Here is a 14,937-nt window from a genome sequence, read left to right as displayed (position 1 = left end):
TCTGAACGTTCACGTCGCGGAGACATAGCATGCTTATTGGCCGATAGCCGGATGAGATGTGCTTCTTGCCACGGGGTGCCGCCACTTGCCCGCGCCGCACTCCTCAGTCTGCTAACTTTACACGGTAGCCGCACTCGCGCATGCGAATCACAGCGGGAGAGCGATCGCGTTTCATGACGTGCGCTGACGTAACTTCTTACCCCCGTGCCATCCCTCCCTGTCTAGCTTCCAGTGCGCTCGTCGGCACGAGAAAAGAGAGAAAACGCTGAGAGCGTGCGCCAAACCCCCGTAACTCCACTGATTCTTGACGGATTCAAGAAACTTTTGCGGCAATCGATTCGGGAGGCAGTAAACTCCAATACTAAGGTCATTAGATCATTACTTGAAAAAGTGGTTCATGACCCCTTTAAAGCGTGCTGTAAGACAAAGTCAATTGTGCACCCTTCTGGACATGTAGCACATATCTTCATCATAGTAGCACCTTTCCACATCAAGAGAAATGGAAGAAAAAAGTCAGATTTATTATATTTGTTGTAATTACACTAACCTAGATAAAAATTATAACAAACCGCGCGCACCGCGTGCACTTTGGAAATACGTATAAGACGCGGAACGGCAAAAAATATACTATTTGTCATAGCATTCTTTTCATATATAACACCACTGCTATTATATACAGTCTATAAGTTATTGTGGCATAGTTTATAGTTAATTTGCTCGCATGTTATTGTACAACAAAAATCAAATTATAAAAAGATTCCGCTATAAGCACACCATGCGCCGTTGCATCACATGTCCTGCCGCGCTAAAGTTTCCTGCTTGCGCTAGTCCCAGGGGCGCACATCTGCCTTGCGAAATGTGAAGGCGTCGGCAGTCGTCGTTCTTAAAAGCGATCCCAGAACTCCCCGCGGGCGCGCGAAGCACTATGGGAAAAGTGTGTACGGCGAGCCCGCCGGCTGTTCCGTCGCTTGCTGCTCGTTGGCGCCGTGGGAGCACCAAACGATAAAAACGCGTCGCCGCTGGTTGACTATTATTAAATCCTAAATACTACACATGTCTGAACGCACCTGCATGTATCTCTACGCATGAAATGCGAAAGGAATGATGCAGTCAGTGTAGGTATTACCGAGCGGGTGTATACCGGATGTAGCAGTTAAGTGGCATGCGAGTTATCACGTGCCGATACATGCAGTCAAAACGTTACCGTGAGCAATGTGAGCTGGAACACCGAATTCGTATTTATTTGATGATTACTTGTTCACAAGCCATTTAATGATCGGGTTTAACCAAACTGTAGAGAGGTGTTACAGTGTTCAGGTATAACATATGATTATTTGATTTTAATTGACAAGTCACGCGCTGTACGAAGAAGTGAGCACATTCTAAACGTGCTTAAATAGAAAGGGATCGGACTAGAATTCACTTGTGAGGTGCCTTGCTCTGGTAATTTGCAGTTTCTTGATACATCTTTAAGTTTCACTGCGGAGCATGTTTGCGGGCAATATAGCCCGCGTGTTTAATTTCGCGTCGGCGCATTTGAACATTGTTAAACGAGGAATTGTGATGTCATGATTACGCACAGCATTGGAAAAAAAACTTGCACACATAAGATGAGCAATAGTTTCCAGCTGCAATGTGATCAAAGAGGCAGGATCGATATCCTGCGTATCGCTCTATCGGTTTGCGAAAATCTGTTCGCATGGCAAAGAAAGATTAACACGGACGTCTTCCATCCGTAAATAATGAAGAAACTAGAAATATTGCAGTTATTCCACATATGTATAAGAAGTCGCATGGCCTGAAGAACGTAAAGAAGCGATGTAGGAGTGAAGGTTGTGTTTGCCGCCGCAAATAAGCTTAGTCGCATTATGGTCGCAGGGGTCTGCGGTGGGCAAAGATAAATGCGGTGAGAGGCATGCCAATTGTTTTGTAGATTGTGTAGGAGTTAATCGCAAATTTCCCTTTCTTGTGTCCATGTAGATCGGCCAGACTGGTCGATGTATTAATACGCGCCTCAGCGAGCATCGAAATTCATTGAATGGAGCCGTCTCATCTCGCATCGCTATGTCAGTCATAAAAATGTAATCCCATCTTCAAAAGCACAGTAATTTTGTACCATCAACCTAATCGGACAACGCGAGAAATTTCGGAGGCATATCATGTCACAAATAACGCCACACTTTGTGTCAGTCAGCCTTCCCAGTCGTTACAAGTCAAGGAATTCAGCTTTATTAATCGACTGTAAGCACGCGCCTTGGTTGTTTGACTTTTTGTGCCTCTTTATGACACGCCCGACGCACTCCCATTTTTGTATATATGCTTTTTTTTCACGCGTGCAGTAAACTTTCAGTTGTGTGAGCGCTGGTCTGCACTCTAAGAAAAAAGAGAGTCAAAAGAGGGTCATGGAACCGTGACTCTCTTCGGGTGTCCATCTGACCCCTTTTGGAAGGTACAGGCAGAGAAAAAGAGTTCGCATTTGGGAAGGAGTCACTGGACCCTCCTGAAGCGCGTTTCGATTGGCTTCGGTATACGGAGAGCCGCCATATACGCCATACATATCGCACGCTCGCCCTTTGGCGCCGTTGTGGCGCCTTGCTCGGTGACGCAGACGGGGTTGGCGCCGGGGTGCCAACCCCGTCTGTGCATTTCCTTCTTTGTGCTGCTCTTTTCTTTTTTCGCTCTAAGCAAGGGCGTCCGCAGAACTTTTTCCAGGGGGGTGCATCAGCAGAGTGTGGGGGGGGGGGGGGGGGCATACAGCATAGGTAGCTTTTGTTTCATTGCCGTGACATGACCGGCAAGATAAGTCCATAGCAGTATGTAACGTGCAAAGTTGTCTGGTAATCCTGAATGATGTTTCACGCGGATATGCGGGACAGGAGTGTGCTAATCAAGCTGTGTAGCTTACTGCTACTGCATAGAAAATTATTATCCAAAATTCCAAGAGGGGGCAACTGCCCCCCCTTGCACCCCCCTTCGGACGCCCATGGCTCTATTCCAACCTGTAGTTACAGCACCAACGAAAGTTAGTAGGCACTTATCGTTCGTTACATATAGGGTGCGAGCGACGCAATGAATGTATCTCATTTCCCCAAATGCCGACTACACTTTCTAGTGTACTCTTTAAATATCAGAACCTCATACTCTACTCGTCGACAGTGCCGATGGACGTTGATTCCAAATGCGTCCGCGAATCATAGACCGCTCCTGCACTTCATAGGCAGCCGAGTTGTATTTTATTTCTTCTCATTTATGCCGTAGGCGCACTGGCGCCAAAAAAAAATAAATAAATAAAAGGTGACGCTTCTGAGCCGCGAACAGTGGGACAGACGGAAATCGTCGAGAGGCCTGTCGCAGCTAAACACTGAAGTTTGTGATTGAATTGCGCAGTAACATGTTGCACCTTGCCAAATTCACTGTGTCTAAGAAGTCCTGGCACGGGGCAAGCGGAAAGCTACAGCGCGAGGCCCGCGCGCTCGTCGCGGCTGCTGCTGCGGCGTACATACGTTTCCCATGAGCACTTGCGCGCCTGTTGGTGGCGCTCGTGTGCTTGAAAAAGGTCTAATCTTTTTAGACCTCTGCAGAATGACAATAGCTGTCAAGCTGATCCCTTCATTTCTCTCGTTCCCGAGCGTTGTGCCACTCTTCAGTATAATCTATAAATGCCTCTGAGAGCTTGTCCTTGCAGTTTTCAGCATTGTTTGTTATGCACGGCTTGCACAAGGCTCTGTTTTTTTTTTTTTCATAATGTAATGGTGTATGCCTTCATAACGATGTTGTACCGGTAGAAGGTGGCCTACGCTGGTGGGCACTGTTAGGACTGGCAGTAGGTGGACGAAGTGACTGCGATCTATTTTCGGGGTTCATTCCAGTTTGGTAATAAAGGTGCGAATAAGCTTCTCGACGCTTACTCATTGGATGGATATGATTCGAGGTAAGGGGACATCACCCGGCATGGAATTCGTGAATCTTATTTTAAGGCAGATACTTCGTCAAGCTAATGTACTTTGCCTTTATACATGATGTACGTGTTTAATGGACTTGTGCTGCTCCTGCACATTCCAACGCTGTTGTGGTACTATCATGTAGCTCTCGCACTATATAGTGCAGGGGTCTCAAACACGCGGCCCGCGGACCTCTTGCTAGCGGCCTGCGGCCCCCACATGACTGTCTTCGTCCCACTTTTTTATTTATTTATAAGTACGTTTTTGAGCTACACAGTCATGACAGGTCTAAAGCATTTTTTTTTTCGTGAGGCACCGCCTGCAGCCACCATGTGTTGATACATAACCGTTAAAAAAAAACACACTGATTTTAGCCATTTTGGAGATGGTATCGATATGTTGGTGGAAAATTGCCGCCAAATAAGCCCTTCAGAAATGACCCATATATGATATATTAAAAAGGTCTTTCAAATGGCAACGTTATCTGACATCTGGTGCAACCAGGCCCGTAGCCAGGAATTTTTTTCGGGTGGAGGGGGTGGGGGCACTTGCTGGAAACCTTGACTATTTGAGAAAAGCACCTATTTATCATTTATTTTTGGTAAAAACACCTACTTCACAAAATTTCGGGGGGGGGGGGGTTGGGGCGGCTAGGGCCCCCTCCTGGCTACGGGCCTGGGTACAGCCTATTCCCCCCCCCCCCCCCCTCGACTCCTACCATCGTCACTGTCCTGGCCCTTGCGGAAGTAAATTTCCGTGAAAGCGGCCCGTTAGCTGAGGCGGCTTTGAGACCCCTGATATAGAGCGGAACAAGACGAACGCTCAGATGCCAAGTGCCTGGTGGATGGGGAGGAGAACAAAAGGCGCGACCGTCGGCGCGAGTACAACCGGTCACCGCCAGGCGCCGCCACCCAAACAGGGTCTCGCGGTCTGTCGCTCGCTGCCCGCGCATCACTTGCGCAGGTGCGGCTGCTAGTTTCGTTTCCCGATTTTCTCAACTTCAGGATATCTTGAGATGCTGACAATGATCGGTAGAAGCAAGGCCTACTCGACCGCTAAGCTCTTGAGCTCGCTCGCAAAAAACACAAGACTTGGCAAAACCCGCAGTTGCTGTTGGCACTCGGCCGCGGAGCAAGCTTATACAAAACCCGATTCAAAATCAGTCTACGTTCCACCCAATAAAACTTGCTGCTGGGCGAGTTGGTTCATACTTGCAAGGAAAGAATACTGATGCGCACACACATAAAAACACGGACTCAGGAGACTCGGACGAGCGCAAACTTTCAACTAACTTTATTTTTCGTCGTCAACAATATATGCCATCATCACTCATTCCGAGCTATACCTTCTCGCCATGAGACGCACAGGAGGAGTAGAGTAAGAGCAAAGCGCAAGAACTATCCGCGCCGAATGAAGTGTGAACAGCGCTCTGAACGCGCGGCTAGTTCAGGCCGTCTGCTGCCGACATCTAAAATAGGCAAGCGCGTCCGGTTATCGATAGTTTTGCTTTTCTTTCCTTTGACATTCCATATTTGCTTTGCCACTGGAGCGCCACGTTAATGCTTTCCACTGATCGCAACTGGCGCAGCGCAAGTTTCTCTGGCAGCAGCGTGCGTGAAGCGAGTGCTCATAGCTCCCTTATAGAGTTCTCATCTTGCTTCCATCTCTGCCTTGTTATCAGCGCCTAGCTGCGATGCGAACAGAGGGCGGATAGAATAGCGAAGCTCCAGTGCACGTGCGTTCAAGTCACCCGGGAGGTGTTGCTGTTTCGAACTCAATCGGTCTGAGGACGCGGAAACGAGCTCTCACTGCGCCGTCTCTTACAACGAGCATCTCGGGTGCGCGCGCGCTCGTGGCGCGCGCGCTCGTAGCCACGCGCTCGTGGCTGCTGCAATGACCAAATAATTTCAAAATTAACGTCTTCAGTGCCGGCGACACCTTTTTCGGTACCTGCTGGCCTTTTAATAAAAAAGCAATTCAATCCTGCCTGCATTTTATACACTTGCTGGGCAAGAAGTCAGAATTGCCAATCCTTGCCCAAGGGTCTCATTGGAGGGGTCGTAACTATTAGTGCAACGACATTATGCTGCATGTTTTCAATGATTATGAAAGCTGATGTGGAGGACAATAAGTGGACAAAGTTTAAGAAATATGAAAAATGGGTTTTTTTTTTAATTGTCGTCAGAAGTTTCATTGTCCGGTGTTTTCTTTAACTTAGCCCGATCATGTCTCTTTACTGAAAAGTTATATAAATATAAGATTCGGCAGTGTGGTAGATAAGGATGCGAGGAACGTAATGCGCAATTTTTGTCGCTCTGCTACAAGGATTTTTCGAGATAAAGACCTTCAAAGTAAAGAAAATAACGTCTCCTGGGACTATTTTGAGGTTTTTTATAAAAAGATCTACACTACACATCAAAACTAAAATACCTGAGCAGAAGCAAAAACATGCATATATTTAGTTAAAGAAATTTCAGCTACCTAACTTTAATATATTTTGTGCAATTCATAACGAAAGTTGGCCAAAACAGCAGAGCGGATGAGCGCTCTACTCCACCTCTTCGTCATTATTGATTTCCTGTGCTTCGAAAAAATTTTTGGTGGCAAAACAAATTGCGGATCTCTTCTTTCCACTCATCAGGCAATAATATATAAAATTTAGAAATAAATTTGAGAGGTCGACCAGCCATCGATTGTTCGATCTTACGTGGAATCACCCTAATAAAACTTTGAACTCGATTTTCTCCTCTATTAATAAACCTATAGTGATGGCGAAGTTAACGACATTAGTTCTCGGAGCACAATTATCGATCTAAACCGATTCATTGTTTCTCTTTAGTGTCCCTTTAAACGCATAGTTCGAGAGGAGTGGCTTGAGGAAGTAAATACATATGAGGTTCACGTGTCGCACCCTGTGGTCATAGCTGCCATCACTCTGGCATTTAAGGAGCCTTGATGCACAGAGGGCTGGAACTGTGTACTTTGTCAAGGTACTGAACGGCTTTGCCAAAGTTGGGTTGCCTTTGAGCGCACCGTCTGCAAAAGCTCGCAAAGTAAGGACAAAAAGGAGCTGGTCAGATGGATACAGTCCGGGCACTTTCTTTTTTTCGTCCGACTTGCACAGCGGCACGCAGCAGTACGACATCGCAATTCATGCAAGCTACGTGGTCACGACAAAGGATCAAAAAATCTTCCATCGCATTAAACTCGCTAAACCCAACCGCACGTGTCAAGGCAGAGCAAAGCAAAGCGCTCTAGGCCGCGCCCGCACCAGCACTACCGGCTCAGCGCCCGACCCTGTTTGCACAGCGCCACCACGCAGTCGCGGCGAGCGGGGGAAACGCAAGCGCCGACGGCCGCGGGAGGGTGTTCTACCAGGCACTGAAAGTTATAGAGGAGGCACTGTGCGGGCGCACAGGCTGTGCCAGTGCCTCCTCTATATAGAGGAGGCACTGGCTGTGCATGTCCATCTCGCGTCACATGACCTCTGGGAACCAGACGAAGCCACGGAAAAAGAATGTCTTTATAGGGATTTTATGCAACGAGGCTCCGCGCAGTCTTTTCGTTTTAGTGGAGGGCTGGAACTTTCAAGAACATTTCCCCGCCTGGTAGCTCCGTAATCGCACTTGCGATGATAAGTTATCGGTATAAATTTATTATATTACATTTATTGCCGCGATTACAGAATAACATTCGGGATATAAAATAATAACGAATGCAAATAAAGCACGGAATAACGAAATGTTAACTATATTTGCGCCTGATGTACTTACTTTTAGCTCGCCCGTTTCAGATAAATCAAGTAGCCCCATATGCAAGAGGCAAAAGAAGATCAGTACATCAGTACTTGTCACTCATAAAACTTGTCCAAATAGCTTGCCCCACATAAAAAATGAAAAAGAATCGTTTTATCGGGACAAAATCTGAAGCGTATATGTACGTGCAACGCACGAGGAACACACTTGAAGGGACACTAAAGAAAAAAAAATTCTATTATCAGTAAATTACTCTTAAAATACCATAATGACTACGCTCGCTGCGACAAGAGTCTTCGTAAGCGAGAAAACGCGCAAAAAGAAAATGCGGGTGCCGACGCCATCTTGATTATCGTGCAATAAACACCGTGACGTCACAGATTTTGACGGCGTCTACTGTGATCCACGTAGTTCCTAATCGGTAAAAATTAAATACATTGACCTCTGAGAGGGCCGTAGACTTAACATACGAACTTTTAAGAAGTTTCGTTGACCCAATCTCCCCAGAATACGAAAAATACAGTTTGAAATCCGTGACGTCACGCGCGGAGATTACTGCGCGAAATTTAAAAATGAAACTTTGCCCTTGATTTTCTCCTTATGATGGCTAAACCAGTTACATTCGTGTTCTCACTTTATCAGTCTTAAAGGGACCGACAACTGATTTTTCTCGACCCAGTTTTTTACGGCGCGACAGGAAGCTTACCCTTCGTAGCGTTTGTAGCTGCAGTGCTTTATCCTAAAAGCACGTAGTTATTTTATAAGCAGTATTTTTCGATCTGAAAGGCTCCAAACACGCATGAAGGCTTGCTCCAGCAACGCTGAGAATTGATAGCAATGCCGCTAGCCCTTGTGAAAGATGTCGTTGTTCTGCTTTCGCAGGAGTTACTGTAGCTATGCTTAACCACCTTTATTTTGAGCTTTCCAACCATTTTTGAAAATAGCAAGCTGTTACAATGATATGATGTGGATTTATACACCTTCTCGGTATTTGTACAGCGTTGTGCGCGCCTGCGACCAAGGTTGCCTGCGCCTGTGTCATGGACGGCTTGTCGCGGCATGGGATCATTACGCCAAGCGAAGGGGAGAGTATTTCGGCCGCGCGTTAAAAAAGTGCGGCCGGTGCGGCCCTCTGGCGGGGGTCTGGCCGTTGCCAGGCGAGCGAGACCGGCGAGACGGAGACGCGTAGACGCGGTGGCTCCGGCCATCGTATCGATAGTATGCGCTCCCCTTCTGCGGTAGTGTTATGTTATTTCGGCAGAGTAAAAAGCTGGGCTTGGTGTTCCCTGACTACTGTGCGATGGAGTTAGGAGAGGCCAGGATAGACGCACATCATTATCTTTGTTTATTGCTAGCGTGCATGCTTGTTGTTGACATCCGACCGTCAGTTCGTACGTGTTGCATATCAGGCTTTAATTGTGGTGTTAATTCTAATGCGGCCGGACTGCTCGCACTGAGCTTACAAGAGTGTCCCCTACCTCTAGGCCGCACACCTTGATTTAACAGCACTAACATTGTTTCATTTCGTTGATGCTGCAAGTATAAATTCTGAGTGAACAAAGCAGTACAAAAGCGTGCACTGTCGGCGCAGAGCATTACGACGTTCGGCGACGAGTATGGCCAGTACGAACAAGGTTCTGTCTTCGGGAGAAGAAGCGGCGCGGCGGGAAATATGATGGGAATTCGCTAGAGCATATGGGCCCAACGATGACGGGCCGACCCCGAGTTTCGAGTGAGGGAGGCGTGTCGCGGCAACTGCGAGGGAATCCGATCCTGACTTGCGAGTGGCCAAAGCAGGAGCTCACGGACCGTTTAGCGGCGTCATATTATCATCGCTGTATCGACAGCTAAAATAGTACTTAGTAAAAAAACGCCAGGCCTGCGCTGAAACCGCAGCACAGTCACAGCGAAAGCTGGAAGAGCGGCGTTTCTAGAGCCCGTTAAGCTCTCTTGGGGCTACAATACAAGTACACTAGAAAGGTACCCACTACGCCACAAATCAAAATTTTTGTGAAGTTGGGAAGCACCCACTAAGCCATTATTCGTCATTCTATGGAGAAGCGAGGCACCAGCTACACGTCTGTAAGGCATTATGTGCACTTTGTTGACGTGACGACTGATGACGATGAAGAATTATGGCTCAGCCCTTTGTAATGGGTTGGAATCATAAGCGTGCGCAGGGTTGCCCTTCAGGGGGGGCGAAGGTTCGTCGCAGCGCCCCCCCTCCCTATTATGTCAATGTATGCGGCAGCTGCCTTTGCGCCCCCCCCCCTATCGCCCCCCCTACAATGTATAGGGCTGACTTTGCGCCCCCCCTTCTCGCCCCCTTTGCCCCCCCCTGCGCACGCCTATGGTTGGAATCTTTAAACGGCCCACCAGTTATGTAATTTGCATTGGGTGACGCCCGGTCGCTATTTCCCTCTCCCGTCATGCTGTATACGTTGACGTGGAAGAGAGACGGAGGGGGCGAAGAACTTTATTGAGACCCCGAGGTAATGGATCATGCGCTTATGGGCTTCCTTGGCAACCAATACAAGTGCACTTGCGAGGAACCCACTACGCTATAAATAATTGTAATTTTTTAGAAGTAGGGCAGCAGGCACTGTGCCATTTTTCGTCATTCTACAGAGAGCGTTGGTACCTGCTAAACGCATGTAAGGGATTATGCGCACTTTGTTGATTCTGCGCCTGATGACGATGAAGAATTATGGCAGAGCCCTTTTGTAATGGGTTGGAAGCATTCAACAACCTGCTCGTTGCGCAATTCGCAATTGTTTGACGCCTGGTTACAGAATTCGCGTTGTGCGACGCTTGGTGCTTATTTTAATCTTCTACCACGCTATATTGCATATGCTAATGTGGTTCCTTCCCGACATGAAGCCTGTATAGGACCTTTTTGCAAAGCAGTTTCAAGCACCGGCATGGCTCAGAGGTTGAATACTGGGCTCCCACGCAGTGGACCCAGGTTCGAACCTCGTCCCATCCTGGAATTTTTTTCTTATTTAGTTTTTTTTCTTATTTCGAGCGATACTGGTTACGGACACCGGCGGCGGCGGCGGCGGACAACTACGGCGCCAAAAACGGCCGGAGAAATGATCTCATAACAGCTTTCGCTGTAAAAACGCACCCCAAAGCCAAGGAAAAGGCACCAGCTCCGCAGTTTCATCAGTCTTCGCGACGCCAAGTCAGTGAAGCTGTGCTAAATTTTACCCTTGAATGTTGCATTTGTGCGCTGTGACGTGCAGCTCATGCAGTCACTGCTTCATCGCAATGCCCACTGAATACGTTGTAATACCAAAGGAAACATGGCACTGCCGCAGAACCCAACGACGGTCGCAGTGCCGCCGCGGCCGCGTCTTCGTCGTCTAGGCAACCGCGACCGCCGCGCGCGGAGCAGCTCTGTGTACCACGTGACTTTTTTAACGCGCGGCCGAAATACTCTCCCCAAGCGAAGGCAGCGCCACTTTGTTGCATACAACTAACGCAGGCCTATATGTACATTTTTATGGAGTAATATCTTTTAATATAAAGAAATGAACAATATTTCAGTACTAACAGAAGAGTCATCGAACGCATACACCAATCAATGGTCACGTGACCGGCTTCATCGGACCGTGTATGATTTCGCCGCCAGAGGCGCCAAAGGTCACTTTTCGCGAATTTCAATGAAGAAATAAAAATATAAATCCACCTCTCACGAGATAAACAGGGTTGGTTTGAGTCAATGCGACGGAGAACCTTTCCGTCAGTGCAGTCATCTCATTTCGTGTTCTGGGCAGTTGTCGGTCCCTTTAACCGATTCATTGCATCGCTTTAGAGTCCCTTTAAGAACTGAGCAAAGTCCAAGCCCGGCCCGACCGGAGCCCGCCACCTCAAACCTGGGCCCGGCCCTAAGCCCGGAGCTTCAAACCCGAGCCCGGCCCGGGCCCGGCCCAGGCCCGCCGGGAAAACTACTTTACCCGGCCCGGGTTTTCGGGTAGGCCCGAGCCCGTGCAGTGCTCTAGTGCTTGTGGTAATCGCGTTATGCTGTTAATGTTATCCTTCCATACCTCCTCGTGTGTTTCGCCGCATAACTTCAAATTAGTGTGACAGCTAGACAGGCGTACACATGCATGTAATGAACAGTGAAGTGCTTTTTTATGCCTTCTGCAATCAGAACAGAAAGCATGATAGGAAGTGTGCAAGCTCAGATGACGCAGCAGCAGTTTTATTTTTTACATTAAGGCATCCAAATGTGTTGTAGTGTTTAAATCTTGTACATAATTTTAGTTTGAACTGTGTTATATGAACATTTTGCTCAATAAATACAGAAGTTCCGCACCGCACACTTAAATTTCGCGCGTAAAGCACACTTGTGCGTTGTTGCGCTATCTGGTGGTGTCATCGCAAGAGTTACCACCATTCTCTCTTTGGTTTTCTGCCTCCGTTGCTTTCTGCGAAGACGACAGACCGCCAACTAGGTGCCGCCAACATCACCAACATCATCATCAAACACACGGTGCACGCACGGCCGCCGCTCGAGCGGCACGAGTACGAGTACGCTGTAGTACGAGTGAAGCGGGTTAGTCAAGTGGACCTTTGTGGCGGTAAAGTTATTTTGAGCGTGCCTCTTCGTTTGTCCTTTCTTGAGGAACGTAAGTAGAATTGTGTCAGAATTGCTAGTGCAGACTGGCTCTAGCCGCTGTCAATACTCAACGTAAACGCTGGCATTGGCGTTTGTGCACTGCGTTGGATTTTTTGCCGTTCATTCTACAAAATATAGGTTGGATCGAATGTGTTTTAGTGCAATAAGATGACAACTTGGTTTAGTTGGTATCGGTTCATACCTGAGTGTAACAGCGCATAGCAAAATAACCTGACTGAAAGGTGAAGAACGACACAACAGCGTTTGTTGTGTGTGTCGTTCTTCGTCTTTCGGGCTGGATGTTTTGTTGTGGTGCGCTGTTGCACTGAAGTATGTGTTTCATTGCTGTGATGCGTAGCATACGTTCACGGGCTGTTTTTCTTTTCTTTTTCTAAGGGGGGGGGAGGCCCTGCGTCTCACGGCTGTAGGCAAGTACAGTCGGCATCTGTTTAAGAGAGAACACAGGAGCGCGTGGCTTTCTGTACTACTAGCACCGTTAAGCGACACGTGACAGTATCTACACGCATGCGCGAGGAGGGTAGCTTCTCTTCGCGCGCATTTTCCTTTCCTCAACCTCTCCTCCTCCTCCTCCTCACGTCATCGGAGTGCTCGTGTGTCGTCTGCTAGCTGATTTTCGGCCTCGGTGGTGATCGCATTATGACGGCAATTAAAAATTTGGATGCTTTCAGTTCCAACGGTGTGTTTCTTATGCTTGGCGTGTCACCTAGTTTTCATGTTTCTCTTCCTCCTGCGTTCATGTAGTCGTACAACGAACAGGCAAAGAAACACAAACATCCGCACGTTCAACAACAGATTGATGCATTAAGGAAGTAGTATCAGTTAACTAAGATAATTTTGTTCGATGTTATATTGATCTTATATTGGTATTTTCTCATGTCCCCCTTTGCAAAAAAAAAAAAAAACACTGCTGCCATTCTGGAGGGTAGTGACAAGTACAGCGCTAGTAGTACTCAAAGTTATGATGTGCTCGAAGATTCTCCCATGCTTTGCAAATGCTACCTAGAGCTCGTCCACAGTCGCTGCGTAAACAAGGTGTCGCACCATGGCTGCTTTTATGTATATTCCCATATATTTTGACAGATAGATGTTCATGCCTGCCAGAAGGGCGCAGTTGTACTACAATTTCCTATGTGCTCGTTCACAACTTTTACAGTGTGCACCGGCACCAGGTCATGCTGGAACACAAAATGTGCGTTGGGGAAAGTACCTAGCTACGGATCAACAATGATCTTGAGAACACCAGCAAAAGATAACATATTTTCAAGTTTATTTGTGAATTGTGTGGAACATAATTGCAAGATCAACATTGTTACCACTTTGAAGCACACGGCTTCCTTATTGCAGTACGCCTGCAGAGAGGACACGCGCTTGCTTGCCTGACGCAATGCGCGCGACGGCACAATTCTTGCACGCCGGACGCACTGCACATGAGCAGTGCCGCCGCTTAACTGCGCTGGGAGCTCAGAAAGCCACGCACTCCCGTGTTCACTCACAAAAAGATTGTGACTGTACTCGTACTGCAAGCTTGAATGTGCATGTTGTCTGTAGAAACTTCACGCTGTCCATCATTAAGGCTTTTTGTCTTTTTTCAGAAGTAATATTTTTATTAATGCCAGGCACTAAATAATACTTTGGTTGTATACCTGTAGTGCAATGTAAACAGGAAAATGCTTTGTCAGTGCTTATGTGCTAAGAGAGTACTTCAGCTATGTGATAACTTGCTAGCAAACTGCATGTCACATTTAAAGAGTAGCAGTCCCAGCAGTGTTTTCCTACAGCGTGTAGATCGTTGGAATTTGGGATACAACATAAATAGGTGATTTCTTTGAGACTCATGTCATTAGCCATTGCAAAAATGGAAGAAGTACTTCATGCTCAGAAGGAGGGATTGCTGGGTGAGTTGGCAAGTCATCTTTGAATGGTGGTTTGCAAAAAGAACAACAGCATCTGAAGAAGGAGCACGAATCTGCATGTTGTCTGTAAAAACTTGGCACTGTCCATCGATAAAGCTTTTTTTTTTTTTCAGAAGTAATCTTTTCTTTTTTAAATGCCAGGCACTACGTAATACTTTGGTCATATACCTGTAGTGCAACATAAACCGGAAAATACGCTGTTGCCGAGCTGTGTCCGTGTTCCTTCTTTCTGTGCTTTCATTCTTTTTTTTTTTTGTTGGAAATCATCTTCCAACCACCGTTCAAAGATGACTTACCAACTTGCCCAGCAGTCCGTCCTTCTGAACTTCATTACTAATTATTGTGATGTGTCCGTGTTCCTTCTTCCTGGGCTTTCATGCTTTTTTTTGTTGGTAAGTGATCTTCGAACAACTGTTCGAAGATGACTTACCACAAGCAGTATCCTGCTGTTTCAAATTTCTACACCATGCCGCACTTGGAAGCTCTCTATGTAACAGCTACATACACCTGGTTGTAAAGTGCTTTTATTTTTGACGTTGAACAAAAAAAAAAATGTATGAAGTTATGTGACTACACTGCTTCATTGTTTCGTGCACTGATGCAGTTGGGTAGGTAGCATCACGTGGAAGGGGTGTGAAGTACTGGTAAATTAAAAGGGGCTATTTTGTGTTAGATGCATGTGG

The 14,937-nt window shown here is 47.1% G+C and overlaps 1 protein-coding gene across 4 annotated transcripts in view; it reads left to right on the top strand.

Moving 5' to 3' along the window:
• The window catches only part of LOC119393434 (putative ribosome biogenesis protein slx9-like), a 77,334-nt gene that overhangs the window by 21,276 nt on the left and 41,121 nt on the right, over window positions 1–14,937 (top strand). Inside the window, exon 1 of one of the 4 annotated variants that reach the window (XM_049414551.1) lies at window positions 12,201–12,330. The exons of 2 other annotated variants lie outside the window; for them this stretch is intronic. The gene's annotated coding sequence lies outside the window, so the exon portion shown is untranslated. Of the gene's footprint in view, window positions 1–12,200; window positions 12,331–14,937 lie in introns of those variants that run through there. One more of the 4 variants, XM_049414555.1, reaches the window with a different exon arrangement.

This window comes from Rhipicephalus sanguineus, chromosome 1 (assembly GCF_013339695.2).
Source record: "Rhipicephalus sanguineus isolate Rsan-2018 chromosome 1, BIME_Rsan_1.4, whole genome shotgun sequence".
In the NCBI taxonomy this organism is placed as follows: domain Eukaryota; kingdom Metazoa; phylum Arthropoda; class Arachnida; order Ixodida; family Ixodidae; genus Rhipicephalus; species Rhipicephalus sanguineus.
The sequence above is the reverse complement of the archived record's forward strand: the minus strand, read 5'-3'. Positions and strand labels throughout refer to the sequence as shown.